Source organism: Lycorma delicatula, chromosome 11 (assembly GCF_047948215.1).
Source record: "Lycorma delicatula isolate Av1 chromosome 11, ASM4794821v1, whole genome shotgun sequence".
Lineage (NCBI taxonomy): Eukaryota > Metazoa > Arthropoda > Insecta > Hemiptera > Fulgoridae > Lycorma > Lycorma delicatula.
Genome location: NC_134465.1, coordinates 30,984,726 through 31,001,290, shown reverse-complemented (window position 1 = coordinate 31,001,290; position 16,565 = coordinate 30,984,726).

The following is a 16,565-nucleotide window of genomic DNA, read 5'->3' as shown; positions in this document are numbered from 1 at the left end:
GGTAATATTAGACCTAACGACATATGCAAGATGGTTATTCTGCCTCCTACTTTTGTGAACAGTCCCCGTTATCTGGATGAATACACTCATGACGCTTTCCCTTATGTACAAACTTACGGCAGGCCTGACCTCTTAGTAACTTTAACCGGTATTCATTCGTGGCAGGATGTAACTAAAGAGCTAATGCCCGGGCAAAAAGCCACCGATCGACATGAAATAGTTGCTCGCGTATTTCGTTTAAAGGTTCACCGCGATCGAAGCCGCGGTCAAAAGCTAGTATATATATATAAATACTGCAGAATATAGCTATCTATTCTAGGTCTATATTCCTCTATAATATTAAGGAAAGTAATACATGTAACATTTTGTATCATAATATAACTTGTAAAATGATTACATTTTAGTAATTAATAACGCGTCGACCAGATTTCTATTTTATATGACATCGATAAATTTCCATTTTTATCTTGAACAGATCATAAAAGAATTTAATATTATGAATATTTATAAGATTTAATCTGAGTAAATTTATTTTTAATTAATCTAATCTTACTATCCATCTTTACAGGTCGATTAAAAAGTAAAATCATTTGAAACGTTTTCGTACAGTAGCTATACAACTAAATTATTAGCCACATATTAAAAGAATTAATAATTTTTTTTTTTAAATATATGCTTATGTTAATGATAAATTAATTTATTTTTCATTGCAATAAAAAATGTAATTTTAAATTATAAATCATAAGTAAAATAGCCTGAAGGAAGAAATCAAATTAATCTATCTTTCAGTGTAGTACATATTTTTTATTCTAAGAAATATGAAATATAATATAATATTAAATGAAACAGATAATTATTATCTAATATTAATATGAAAGGTGAATATTCACAGTGGGATATTTTGTAAATTACGACTGATTTCTGATTTTTTTTAAAAATTTCATTATATATGTATATCAGGGTTAAATAATGTGTTTTACCAGCAGGGAACACTTAGTTGAAATTATGAAAAAATGTTTCTGTATAAACATTTGGTAGAATATCCATTTCACTTCATTAATTATAAATTTAATGTCAAAATTCTAGAGCGGCCCAAAAAGTAGTGAGATAACTGAAGTTTGAAAAAAATACTTTACTTTGAATCTAGTTACATATTCCTATTTAAAATAATCTCCTTCTCCTGTAAGTGCAACACACTGCTTCCAGCGTTTGTTCCACTTTTCAAACAAGAAATTCAGAACGTATCTTTAAAAATCAATTTGCATACCAGCTTCACAGTTTTTATAATTTCTAAATTTATCTCAAATTTTCATCCTTTCAAGTCCACCTCCAGAAACATCCAGAATTCGTATTAAGCTAGAACTGTGTTTCATGGTGGGTCAGGAACCATTTTAATCTTTTTCAATACAAAAATAATTATAGATTATTTGAAACTGATGGAGGCTCGAATATCGTGATGCAACAGAAGCTTTTATCCACAGCGTTTTTTTTTTTAATTGAGTCAGAATTATCTTCAGCACACTGTTATCAGTACACTTCTCAGAGCATTTATAGTTATCCTTGTAGGTATCTGATATCGGTAAAAGAATCATTTATGATAATAAACATTGATTATCATTATTAGTGGCGGTTCGTAGCTAAATAAGTTGTGGGGGGGGGGGGGGTGCTCAGGAAAATATTTTTCTGGGCATTTTCAAGGCTATGGTTAAAGTTTTCTGTAGAATAAAAGAACCGAAAAAATGAATCAAATAGAAAAGCGGGAATAATCTAATCCTACAGTATATCACATTTAAGATTATAGTACATGGGTTTTAAGCACATTGTACTTAAAAATCGTATACGGTTTAACCGAATAAATAATAAAATGTCAATAGAGATAATATTTTTTAGTATTATTAGATAATAAGTTAATAAATAGTCCGCTGACAAACATTATAGTTCAATGGTGCTTAATTAAAATTTTTATGTACAGAGAAACAAATTCATAATTAGTTTTTACTAATTATTTTCTCTTTCGCACTTTCAGCGTGTTTTTGGACAGATTTGACAATCAAAGTGCCCTTGCTTTGCGCCATCTTAAAATCACTACTGAAAAAACAACTAAACCACTTTTATATTCCTTTCACCGACTAAATTAGGAACGGGAACGAACAAGGAACGTTCCATACACACACGAAGTTAAAAAAATTACCTTCCAACAGTATGCCAGGGTCGGAACTGCTGGAGCGACAGCGCTCTCTCACCCTTTTAGCCTCGCGTGCAGCTTCCTATACGCGCATAGGGCCGTTTCCACAACAAAGCATAGCAAGACCCAGGAGGTTGTCTACTCTAACGGCCCTTCCCTTTCGCCAGCTGTAAGTCCAGCACGACAGGTCAGCCCGCAGGTTAAATCTTTTTAATGCTTGCCTCTAATTCCTTGGGTGAGCAATCCAGGCCTGACTATATATTCCCTGGACTGCGCCTCAGGAGCCGGGACTCGGTCTTGATGTCAATGCCTCTAGTGAGAACAACCCCCAAAGGGCGCTTACACCGGGTCTCGGTCATTTTCGCGAAGGGATACGGAAGTCCTAGTGCCTCATCACTAAGACACCCGCATAAAAACGTATTACTTATAACTGATTACCCGTACTTCGTACGGGTAAAAATGTATTTTTCCTGATTCTTATCGTTACCCGATAAATACACCAGGAGGTGACCGTACTTTATTTCTCATTCTTTTTAAATTTTTTAATTATTAGATTTTTTAGTCAAGTAACCGGAGACAGGTGCAACCAGTTGCGTCGCACATAGAATAACAGTGGCTATGTTGGTTGAGCCGCTGCGCCGTACACCGTCACATCGTTTAAAAAATCGAAATTAAACAAAAAAAAACGCGAAAATTGTTTTTAGATATTTATCTGAAGAATATCTGTAAGCTCTAATCTAGTGAATATTTCGTTTAGTATATTCGGAAATGAGGAAAATTTGTAATCATTGTTCAAAATTATGTTTCATAATTTCACCCATTTTTCATCCATTTTAACGTCGAAATTCGAAAAATCTACAAATTAGTTTTTTAGATATTTATACGAAGATTATACACATTAAAAACGAAGTTGATATCTCCATTTTTTTTTTACCAAAAAATTAAAAAATAGTAAATTTAATGGTTATTCTATTTTAACCCTTTAAATTCGTAATTTCAAAAAATCCTTTCTTGGTGGGCACTTACACTGTAAGGAGAACATGTATAAAAAATTTCATCAATTTATCTTCAGTCGGTCTTGCTGGGCGTTGATGAATAGTAAGTCAGCCAGGAAAAATTGCTATATAGGGACAAATATATATATATAACTTTAAGGATGTATATTTTACTTTGATTTATTGAATTAAGGAATAATCTATAAAATAAATATACCTAAAATATCTGTATATAAATAACTATATAAATTTATTTAAATGTAATTATGTTTTCCTTTAAAATTATATAATTGGATAAATTCTATAATTTAATATTATTTTTTGTATTATATCAGTATTGATTATAGGTTATAAAATATTATTAATAAAACAATAAAAGCATAATTATAAAAATAAAATTATTTAACCTTGAGATCGACAATTACTCCATTGTAATATTTTGCTATAAAACATCGAATACAATAGTTAATGAATAGTAAAAGATATTATATTTAATATTATAATACAATATATCAGGAAGAAATTTGGAATGATTATTTTGCATACAAAACAACATTCTTATTAATAGCTTCTATTGTAAAATACATTTGGCTATAACCTCAAGTTTAATAGTCTTAATTGGAATTTTTATTATTAAATTATTAAATATTTTATACAAAGTCGTTATAAATTATACTTTTAAATAAAAAATAACTTTAACGTTTGTATTTTTTTTTAAAAAGATACCTTTTATAGTAAATTTATTTAAAACTTTGTAGTTTTGTGCTTTAAACAACTGATAAACGAATATATTTTAGTAATTTTGGATATTACTCGTTATAAAATGTACCTGTTTTACAAATGGCAATTTTTAATTTAATAAAACTGACAACACAGTTATAGGAACTACCCGAAACGCAGCTTTAGCCGCGTGGGCTTTTTCCTGATGCACGACTTACACATATAAATACATAAAACTTAATTTAAATATTATAATTTTATTTAAATATATTATTTTTTTAAAAGTTAATTCAATGATTCTAGCTAAAGCGCGCGCGCATACCGTATATAATTCGTGGGTGTGGCGTTACTAGCGGCGACGGTCAACACTAAATTTAATTTCACAACTTACACAAAAAAAAAATTTTGCTTGTATGGTTGGCAGACTGATGAGACTTAACGCACCAGGTACCGAATCAACCTGGCGATCAAGTTTGGAACCGAACACATAACCTGTAGATTCTCATACACTGAAGAAGTTCAGTAAAATTCCTTACAGATACTGTTTTGTTTGTCAAGTTTAGAGATCACAAAATTACTGTGATTGCTGATAAGTATATTGAAATGTTAAAAAAATCATAGAAAAGCTATAAAAAACTAAAAATATGGGATTGCTATCCCATGGGATTTTGTTTTTGTATGACGATTCCCGGCTATACATGGCAAATCAGGCGATGATGTGATAGGAAATATTTTGTTAGAAAATCTTCAATCATCCATCCTGTAGGTTTGACTTAGTTCCCTGTGATTATTTCCTTTCTCTAACCTTAAACAGTGAATTTCATCATAAAGGTTTGACGATGTCGACGAATCGAAAAATGACTTTACTTTAAGTTATTGGCGGGCGAATTTCTTATATAGCTAATGAATAAGCTAGTAAAAGGCTATTAAAAATGTGTTAAAGTTAAAGATAGCTACATAAAATAAATAAATGTGACTTTTCTCTCTGATATTTCTCCCATAAATTTTATTTATGGGAGAAATATCAGAGCCCTTTGAAGTTAAAACGGGATTGAGGCAGGGAGATGGGCTGTCGCCAATATTGTTTAATCTAATCCTCGAGAAAATAATAAGGGAATGGCGGAAGAAGAAAGAGGAAAACGGATTAAAAGAAATACGATTAGGAGCTGGTAAAAACCAAATAAAAGTGGATTTTTTGGCCTTTGCAGATGATATAGCAATAATTACAAAACATGTTGAAGAGGCTAGAGAATCGATATAGTTACTAGAGGAAATAGCCATAAGGACAGGACTACAGATATCTTACGAAAAGACGGAATACATGGAATACCGACATAGAAAGAAACAAAGGAGAAAGGAGAAAGAAATAAAAACAAAAGGAGGAAATATCAGGAGAGTCGATCGTTTCAAATATCTTGGAGAAATTATTCAAGCTAATGGACTCGATGAGGCGGCTAACATGGAAGGACCAGGAAATTAGAAAGAGAATAAGGGATAAAAAAGAATATCTACAACAAAAAAAGTATATCATACGGATCAAAAATAAGACACTACACTACCGTGCTGAAACCAGAGGCGCTCTACGCATCAGAATGTTTGATACTCAGGAAAAAGAATGAACTGAAAGAAATGGAAATACGTGAAAGAAGAACCTTGAGGAAAGAAAAACCTTGGGACCAAGAAAACGAGAAGACGGATCTTACAGACTAAGAAGTAACGAAGAACTTTATAAAGGGAACAACGAACCGCTGACATCGACGATGAGAAAACGAAGGGTCAAGTTCTACGGTCATATACTCAGGATGTCAGATGATAGGTTAAAGAAGCGCGTCTTTAGTTTTTTAACAAATATGAAAGCGACTACGGATCGGGTCGTCGAAGTTAAGAAGGACCTCAGCGAACTACAACCGAACGAAGGCGATGAGTGTAACAGAACTGAGTTTAGAGATAAAATTAATAAACACATTTTCCGGAAACTTACAGATAAGACTAGAACTGGGAAGCAGTGGACTGATGAACAAAATCAAGTTAAACGAGACGAAATGAAATTGTACTGGGAAAACAGACGAAGACATCTGTTGTGCAAAACGTTCAAAGCGGTCATAACGAAAAAAAGTGACTTTTATGTGCAAATAATTTTTTGTATATTTTTCAATTTTATTTTATTATTATTTAAAAACGGATTTTATATTGAAAACATGTCTGCTATGTCATAGGTATATTGAGGTACAAAATAGAAAACAATAAAAAAATTGCATTAAACTAGTTACGAATTAAAAATGAGAAAAACTATTTAAATCAAACAAAATTTAATAAGATAATTATTGTGCAAAAAAAACTTTTATATATAAAGTCGAAAGTTTGTTTGTTTGTCAGCCTGTCTATCCATTTGTCTGTTTCTTCTGGTATCACTCGGGAACCAGCAGACGGATTGCTTCCAAATTTACAGGATACAATCGTGTTACCCCAAGGGAGAGTTTATGCCATAGACGAAGGTCCTAGCTTCCTCGGGGATGAAGTTGTGAATTAATGATATTCAATAAAGAAAATTGTTAAGCGTTATACTTAATTATTATACAGAATGCCCAAAAAGAAACGGAGAAACTTTCAGGATATGTTGTTCAACTGGAAAAATAATGAAAAAAGTTAATAAAAACATAGATCTGGAAACGCTTTGATTTCGAGTTACAGCTACCGAAACATTTCCCCAGGATTATATCACTTCTAATAAAAATCCCTACTATAATTTTTGGAACCCAAATTAAGGAGTAAAGTTGGTGTTTTCTTATGTAATTTGAGCTGAAAAAAAGGATAAACTGTTCCCAGAACTGTAACTCTAGTAATTTTTAAGATATCAGATGTAAAACACAAAATTCGGTGTCGTAAAACAAGTAACTTTTTTCATTATTTTCACCAATAGAACATGTCCTAAAAGTTTCTCCCTTTCTTCGTGGGTTACCCTGTATTTCTATCATTATGGTAACAGAAATAAGTTATGAATCTCTCGTCGTCTAAGGTGTGTTCTTTAGTTACCATAGTTACTAATCTGTCTTTTGTAATTCAGTTTCTTTTTAAGGTTTCTATAAAGCCTGAGTACTTTAATTGTAATCTATTAGCAATATTTTTAAAACCGTGCGGTTAAGGAACGGCGGCGGAGTCCTCTGGCTAGTGAATTTATAATAATTTTTGTATTTTATGTAATTTTCATGGTTGTTTATTATAAAATAATAATTGGTGTCGTTTGAGTTCCCTTTGTAATATACATATATATACGTGCGCGCGCGCGCACACACACACACACACATACACACACATTCAAATGCCATTAGCTGAAATATTACTACACTATTATATAAAGTAACAAGACGGAAATGAAAGAAGAACTGCAAAACATAATACAAAACACAGTATAATAAATGAACCAACCCTATGATGTCATTATTTTAAACTAAAGAATAAGAAGTGAGAAAGATATATATATATATATATATATATATATATATAGTATTCCAAGGTTATTTTAAAACATTTTCAAGGTGTTAAAAGGGCATTATCTATGTTATCCGTTAATTTTTAAATAATTTAAATATTATATACTAACAATTTACTATTCAATGTTTTAAATATGACCTGACTGTACATGTTATCTGTATTCTCATTTAGTTCCTTGATATTTATTTAAAAATATATTTATATATAGACGACATATTTATATTTTTTTACGTAATATTATAATCAAATACTGTATTTCAAATAATGATAATATTAAATAGAAATATATTTAAATTAAAATAATTTCTTTTTTTATAATGATTTATATGTTATACGTAAATATATATATATATATATTTTTTTTTTACAAAGGACAAAGTATAATTTTATTATTTTTTATTATGATGTTTATAAAAACTTTTATTCAATAAAAAATAAAAACAGCAAAATAATGTATAATGTTACATGTTATATTATTACTCATCTTCCATAAAAATTTATTAAACAATATATCGTACCTACAAACAATATAATACATTGTTGAACTGTTTTGCCTTGAAATAACGACAATAATCATAAAAAATAAAATGTTGTCTCCTTTAATAATATATTTTCTTTGTTGTGAATAAATTGTATAATAACAAAAATAAATATTTTTAAAAAAATCACTTATTATTTTCATTTATGTTTTATTTTCCCGGCTATAGCGACATGTACGCTGTAACAATAACGCGAAAGTATACAGATCGTTAAAAAAAACAAATTAACAAAGTAGTCTTTTCTAAGTTTTGTACCTTAAGAAGACATTTAAAATAACAAAAATATGTACTTAAATAAAGTTTAAGCAATCTGCAAAAAAACATTTTTTATTTCAATGCTCCCAAGCCCCAAAAAATCTATTTTTGTTAGATGGACGTTTGTACATGTTTGTGTATATATATTGGCCTGTATCTGGTCTTATAACTCTGGACACCGTTTAACAAATTATCTTCAAATTTGGTAGACAGGTACTACTTTCGGGAGGAGGAGAGTATGTATTAAATATTTTCAAAGATTGGAAACAGAAGGGGGGTGTTTAGGTCGAAATAAAATTTTAAAATTTTAAAGGGGCAATAAAACAAAATATTATAGAAGTTATATAATATAGATGTTTTTTACTTCTTTGTATGAAGTAAAGAAAGTACTGTGATCGCGAAAAATTTCGGTTTTCAGATTTCAACGGAAATATCCGTTTTGATTAGTTTCGGTGTGATGTCTGTACGTACGTATGTATCTCGCATAAATCAAAAATGATTAGTCATAGGGATGTTGAAATTTTGGATTTAGGGCTATTGCAACATCTAGTTGTGCATCTTCCCTTTTGATTGCAATGGACTGGACCAGAAGTATCTAAAAAAGGCCAAAAGCCAAAAAATCTGGATTTTTGATTTTTTCTTTACTACAGTAATAATCCCTTATTGAGAAATTTTCATCAATATATCATAAGTGATACTTATTTTAATTGGTTCCAGAGTTATAGCCAAATAAAATTTTAATTAATGAAATATTTGGATCTTACAAAGGGATGACACATCGGTTCAAATCCGACTTCATCTTTTTTTTAAACTTTTTTTTTAATTTAAATATATTGATTTATTAATAATTATTAACTTACACACTCGTTACTTAGTACTGCAGTTACTATTACTGCAGTTAAGAAAAAGTCCAAAATACAAATTTTTTTAATGATTTTGGGCTTTTTTTGATACTTTTGGTCCAGTCAATTGCAATCAAAAGGGGAGGTGCACAACTATATGTTACAACAGTCCTAAATCCAAAATTTCAACATTCTATGACTAATCGTTTTTCAGTTATGCGAGATAAATACGTACGTACAGACATCACGCCGAAACTAGTCAAAATGGATTCAGGGATGGTCAAAATGGATATTTTCGTTGAAATCTGAAAACCGAAATTTTTCGCGATCACAATAGTTCCTTTACTTCGTACAAGGAGTAGAAATTGTAAGATTAAAAAAATATATATATTTAAAATTATTTTTAGTAGATATATTAATCATTAAAAAAAGTTCCCAGATGAATGATCCCCAAAATAGAATAAAATGATTGAATTTAAAAAAAAATTTAAAAAGAATTGCAAAAGTTGACCGTATCCGAGAAAGTTATGCAATTCATTGCCGGCTGTTTTAAACCATTTTTCGCTGTTAGATTGGGACAAAAAATACAGGTCAAAAATTGTTTGGACAAAAATACATTTGGACACTATACTGGTTGCTTTGTTTATTATTAATAAGGGAATATTTATCTGTGTTTGTGGCTTATTATTTGTATCCCTGTAATTCTAAAATGATTCCACCGTTTTTCGTTAAATAATAATTGAAAATCTTGCTATTCACGCCTATATGCTAAACAGGTTGAAATACACCAAAAAAAAAAAATGAAAAGACATTTTTGATTGTTTAAAAAAGACTTATAATTTCATAAAAAATTTATTTATTGATTATTTTAAAACGTAACTATTACAAATCTATCTATCTATATATATATATATATATATATATATATATATATATATATATATATATACATACGAATTGTACCACGAACTTTTCCCGGGAGTTTTATAACTTACAGTAGTTATGAAAATAATGGAAAAAGTTCATACAAACGTATGTCCTAAAATGCTTCTTTTGCGAGTTACGCTAGTAAAAGATTTCGCTCGGATTTCAGCTATCCCAGTGATAGTCCGTACTAAAATTTTTAGAATATTAATTAAGGGACAGAATTAGTGATTTCTTGTGGTTTTTAAATCGATAAATCGAATTATATGAGTCTCAAAACCGTTTCTACAGTAGTTTTTGAGATATCTGGGGTAAAAACAAATAAATTGGTGTAAAAAAAACTCTGTTTCATATGTTTGACGAAATATATATTGCTAATTACATACCTATAAATCAAAAGTGGTGTCCGTGCATCTGTTATCCTTTCACGCAAAAACTACTCGATCGATTTTGCATTAACTTAGTTTTTATATCTGGAAAGAGCTTAGAACTTTCTACTACGAAATGTTTCATCGTTTCAAGATGGTGGCCGTTTTAATGGTTTGCAATAATCGGATTATATTCCTTGTCGATATTCAACTTTACTATGGCCAAACCGTTACTCAAATCGAATTCGCATACCATTAATATGAAATATTATTAAATTTTAATTTACTGATTAAAATTCAGTCTTTTTCAATAACTTTTTCGTTTATAGAGAAAAGTAGCTTTAAACGTGCGACGGTGTACGGCGTGGCGGCTCAAACGATACTATCGCTGTCACTGTTACTTGGTATGTACGACTGGTTGCACTTGACTCTGGTTATTTGAGTAAAAAAACATAAAATAAAAATCTGATGTGGACATGTCTTCTTGTACGACTATTAAATTACATATACACATTTTTAAAAGTATATAAAATTTTATTTCAATAATAACTACTGAATTTTTCATATTTTTTTTTATTGTTATTTTTGAATTAATATTATTAATTGGAAAAATTTTATTACAATCACAGGTTAATAATTATTAATAAATCAATATATTTAAAATAAAAAAAAAGTTAAAAAATGTATGTATTGAAGTCGGATTCGAACCGAAGTTCCTTCCCATTGTAAGATCCAAATATTTCATTAATTAAAATTTCATTTGGCTATAACTTTGTAACCGATGAAAATAAGTACCACTTATAATAAATATATCATTGAAAAATTCTCAATGAGGGCTTATTATTGCAGTTAAGAAAAAAATCCAAAACAATTTTTTTTTGAATTTTAGGCTTTTTTGGACACTTTTGGTTGAGTCGATTGCAACCAAAACGGGAGGAACACAACTAGTTGTTACAAAAGTCCTAAATTCAAAATTTCAACATCCTACGGCTAATCGTTTTTGAGTTATACGAGATAAATACATACGTACAGATGTCACGCCGAAACTTGTGAAAATGGATTCAGGGATGGTCAAAATGGATATTTCCGTTGAAATCTGAAACCAAAATTTTTTGCGATCCCAATACGTCCTTTACTTCACACAAGAAGTAAGAAAAAAAAGAAACATAGCACGACATATCCTTGTGTCGTAACGGGTAAGAACCGTAAAAAATATTTTTTTTTACCTTTACGATTGGCGGGTAACCACCAGCTAAAATTACTAATCTTAATCTATGGGGGTCGACTATTCTGAATTTTTTCCAGCCGAACAACGTTTTTAGGTACAGATCTTTATTTTTAAGTCTGTAGCTATAAAAAAAGGTACAGAAACCTGCTATTATATTTGTAAAGAAAAAGTACATATTTTTAGTACCGTGGTTAAATTGTATGTATTACTGTACGTAATTTATTATATCGAAAATATATAAAGTCCTAACATTTTAGGTAAATTTAACAGTTAAATATGCTTTTTATTTAAGTTTTCTAATTCAATAATGTTGGTTTTCTTTTAACAATTTTTCGAAGAAAAGTACGGTGTTACTTTTTGTCATCCGGTATAATTAAGAGGTGAAATTAAATCTCTTTTTACGTTTTGAGGTATGAGAAGTACGAAATACCATTCAATTAAAACCTGATTTCCATATAAACTATTCGATCAATTTTATTGAAATTTAGATATCCTTTAGTAATGTATCTAAAGCTGCATATGTGAAAATTTTATGAAAATGAGTCGTTCCTGAGTTACGTTTAATTTAAAGTCAGCAATTTAAATAGACAGCATAACCTCAATTTGAGGTTACGATGGCGTTACACCTGGTGTATATGTTTTTATGCAGTGAGTCACAGTGGTGAATGAGTTTAAATTTTATTATTGTTTTTAATATCTACTCGTTATTTTTAATTATCTCATCAAACTACGGTTATAATAATTTAATTTTCTAATAAAAAAAAAATCACATTTTAACATTAAATAAAAAATAAAATTATACCTCTTTTAGTTTTCTCATTTAATTTATGTTTTGTGTATTCCTTGCACAAAATAATTATACAAAATAAAATAACGAAAAGTCGGTCATCTTGCGCTTAACAGTGCGAGAATTTTTATTCTAGAGCTAAAACTAACCGAAATTTTATTGTAAAAAATAATTCAGATCGGTTCAGAAATTCTTTAATTTAGGAATAAGCAAAAATCAGTACAGACCTTTGAATTTGTATATAATATTAAATACTAAATAAACATATTGAAAAAAAATACTACAAAATTTGAAAACACCAAATTAGTTAAATGACTGGAATCTAAGGTCAAAAATGTGTAATTATAGAAATAAATTATTTTTAATTATAGAAATAAATATAAAAATATTAGAATTTTATCAAATGATTTACTCGCTTTGCGAGTAAATGAATATTACAATTTTTTTTTTTTTTTAAGTATTACTTAGACATATAAAAATAAAACCAAACCATTTCCTTATTTGTACATTGCACGCTATTTTTTAATAATGATTAAAATAATTCATTTTAAGTATATTATATTAACAGTTAATAAATCTAAAAAATATGTATGTACATATGTATGTACTGCACCTGGTAATTTTTGTTTCTTTATGATCACCTAATAAAAAAAGAAATAAATGAAAAAAATATACATTAATATATTACTTATTTGTCAAGTAAAATAATAAATAATAAATGGTTAAGAAAACCTTTAAGCAATTACGTAAAGAAAAAAGCACATCAGTAATAAAAATAATTTTAAATTTGTCTGTTCCTAAATAATAGTTGTAACGGTAAATAAGATTAATTATAAATAAAACACACACACACACACACACACACACACACACACACACACACACACACACACACACACACACACGCACGCACGCACGCACACACATACACACACACATACGCGCGCACACACACACACACACACACACACATACACACACACACGCACACATACACACACACACACACACACACACACACACACACACACATACACACACACACGCACACATACACACACACACACACACACACACACATTTTTTATACTTTAAAAAAAAAAATTAGGGGTTTTAAAAATTACGGGTAGAAGATTTGTTGGAAAATTTTTTTTTCACTGAAATTGTAAGCGAGGTTTTTAAAAATTTTACTTGTTATCCAAAAAATAATTATGCGTTATATAAAATTCAGCAGAGCAATCGCAGCTTAATTTATCAATTTTCCTTTTTAATTAATTTATTTGCACGTAATTTTTCTGTAAATAATTATAGATTTACTGATATTTCATTTAAAGATAATATTGTATGAGATCTGTATGATGTAATGATCACAATAAAATATTTAATTTTTTAAATTAAATATTTATGTTTAAAGGTGTAGAATGATGAGCTGGCTATACATATTTGGATTCTACATGTCAAAAATCCTGCATTAGGATTCTTCGTTTAGCGAGTGTCATAATAACTTAAAATCTACATAACCGATTTGGCTGAAAATTTCACAATTTATTATTATTTGCCCCGGAAGTATTTACACGTTATTAGTTCCATAATATTTAATCGCATAATAACTGTCTGACGAAGTCGATATTAACGGAGACAACCATCGATATAGAAAAGGAAAATCGATATAGACGATATACCTCGATATATACGATGATATTAAATTTAATAAAAGAAATTTTAGATTATTTATTTTTTTATATGTTGTTTTTTTTAATGATTTATATACTAGTGAGATCGGTGAGGTTTGAACTACGGTAAATAATTCTGACAATAGCGAAGCATTGCCGGGTCCGAAAGTATCCTATAAAAACTGTCGATTTCCCTTTCGTTGTTAGCCGTTTTGTGTTTATTTATGAAACGTCTCAAGATCGGACTGAGGAATCGCAATAATATTTAGTACATACATTTATATCAACATCGTCTAATAAACAAAACATTACGGTGTAAACAAGTTCATATATTTCAAAATAGCGGTCATATCAGTTTTTCAGTTCTTTATAACTTGGTAATCTCTCTATTTTTATCATATTATATTTTCTGAAAAACGTTAAGCGTTTTATGGTAAACAAAATGATAGCTTAGTTTCGAAAATAAATTAACAAATAACAACTGGCCGAGAATATATGAATTAATTTTCGATCAGATTTCATCTCCTTATCTATAAGATTATAAATATTTATTAAAATTATAAATATTCATTTTGAAATCACACATATTGTGATTCCTCAATCGATCTTTAGGTATACATTTTTTATTTATAAGCTCAAAATGGTGAACAGGAGGAGAACGAAGGGAAAATCGACAGCTTTTCATAACAAATTTTTTGCTGATTATGTCATGTAGAATCCAAAAATGTACAGCCAGCCAACGTTTTAAGAACACCGTGTATTTAGATTAAAAGAAAAAACAATACAATTAAAGAAACTGAATAAGTCTCAACTTAAACGTATCAAAAGAAAAAATGGACATAATTAAAGAACACTGTGGAAAAAAAATATAAAAAAAATAATATGAGATATTTTAGCGTAGAGCCTTTACGTACTTATAAAAAAATCACCTCGTTTCTATTTCCAGCTTTGACAAAAAAAAAAATAGAATAATATAATGTAATAACATTATATAGTAGAATGTTATATATATGTATATATATCCCACATTAATATCATTAGCCCAAATCCTTACAGAATCTATTGAAACTTTACAGACCTTTTAAAGATGGTTTTACAAATGTTCTGTGAAAATTTCAACAATTTAGGATTAATATAAACAAAATGGCGACTTTCAAATAAAAATATTAATTTCAGATAAACCACAGTTTTTATTCATCATAAAATAGCTGGTAAAATGATTAAAAACAGATGATAATTACAAGTAGAATAATTAAACACAATTTTGTTATTGGTTGTGATTATGACTTTCAAGTCATAATCGACAAGTTCATAATTATGAACTTGTTTTATTCAATTTGAACAGTTATTCAACAATACATCATCTATGTTATAATGTGTAAAAAATTGGTTTATCTGAAATTGATGTTTTTATTTGAAAGCTTCCATTTTGTTTTTGTAAATCTTAGAAGGTTGACATTTTCACAGAAATTTTTAAGGACCTTTGTTAAAAGGTCTAAAAAGTTTCAATAGAACCAGTGGAGAAATGAGCGAGTGATTTTAAATCAAATGCGTATAACTCTTTATGGGATACAATGTATGTTTGTGTGTGTGTATGTTATATATATATATATATATATATATATATATATAGGAGTAGGAGCAGCCATACCAGAAGGTAAAAGGGAAGCGGGCACTTTTAGTAAAAGAAGCAAATAAAACTAAATAAATAAAATCATTATCAAAAAATTAAATATAAAAAATATAATGGAAAGAACCAAAGTTAAAAAAATAACGAATACCTAAAATTAAAAATACATCTCTTTTTTTTGTGTGTGTATATACATATACATATATTTTTTTTTGTGTATATATATATATATATATATATATATATATATAATCTATTTCTCAAAGAAAAAAATCTCTGCTAACACAGTAACCTTCAAATCTGTTTTTACTTAAAGAAAGAAATAATACGACTTTCCTAAGACAACTACACACATATCCTTGATTTATTATACATGCAACGAAACACATACCATATATATATATATATATATATATCAAACACACACACGCACACACTCATACACACAGACAGATACATATTTACATATTATTAAAGTAATTTAAATCTTTTATAACACATCAAAGGAGGAAGTCTAATGGTCACCTTACAACAATGATAATAAAGTAATAAATGTGCAATAAAAATTGCCCCAACTATAAAAAAAGATTGGAATAACCTTCTGTGTATTGCTGTATAATATATATATGTAAATATTTTTATAATGAATTATTATATGGGTCAGAATAAATATATATATAAATGCATAAATCAAGACGCTCCGCCCATTTTCCGTTTTGTATTAACCTTAAAAGTTGTTCTTCCCGTTATAGATTAGATACACATATTTGCAGAATTACATAATTGCAATAAAATTAGATATTATTATTTATCAGCGATGATGACCTTAGCTGATAATGATTACTACGTTTTTTTATCCTTAGAATATAAAGAAAAAGGATAAAACAAGGTGAAAATTAGATAATAATGAAATAGGGAATAAAGAAT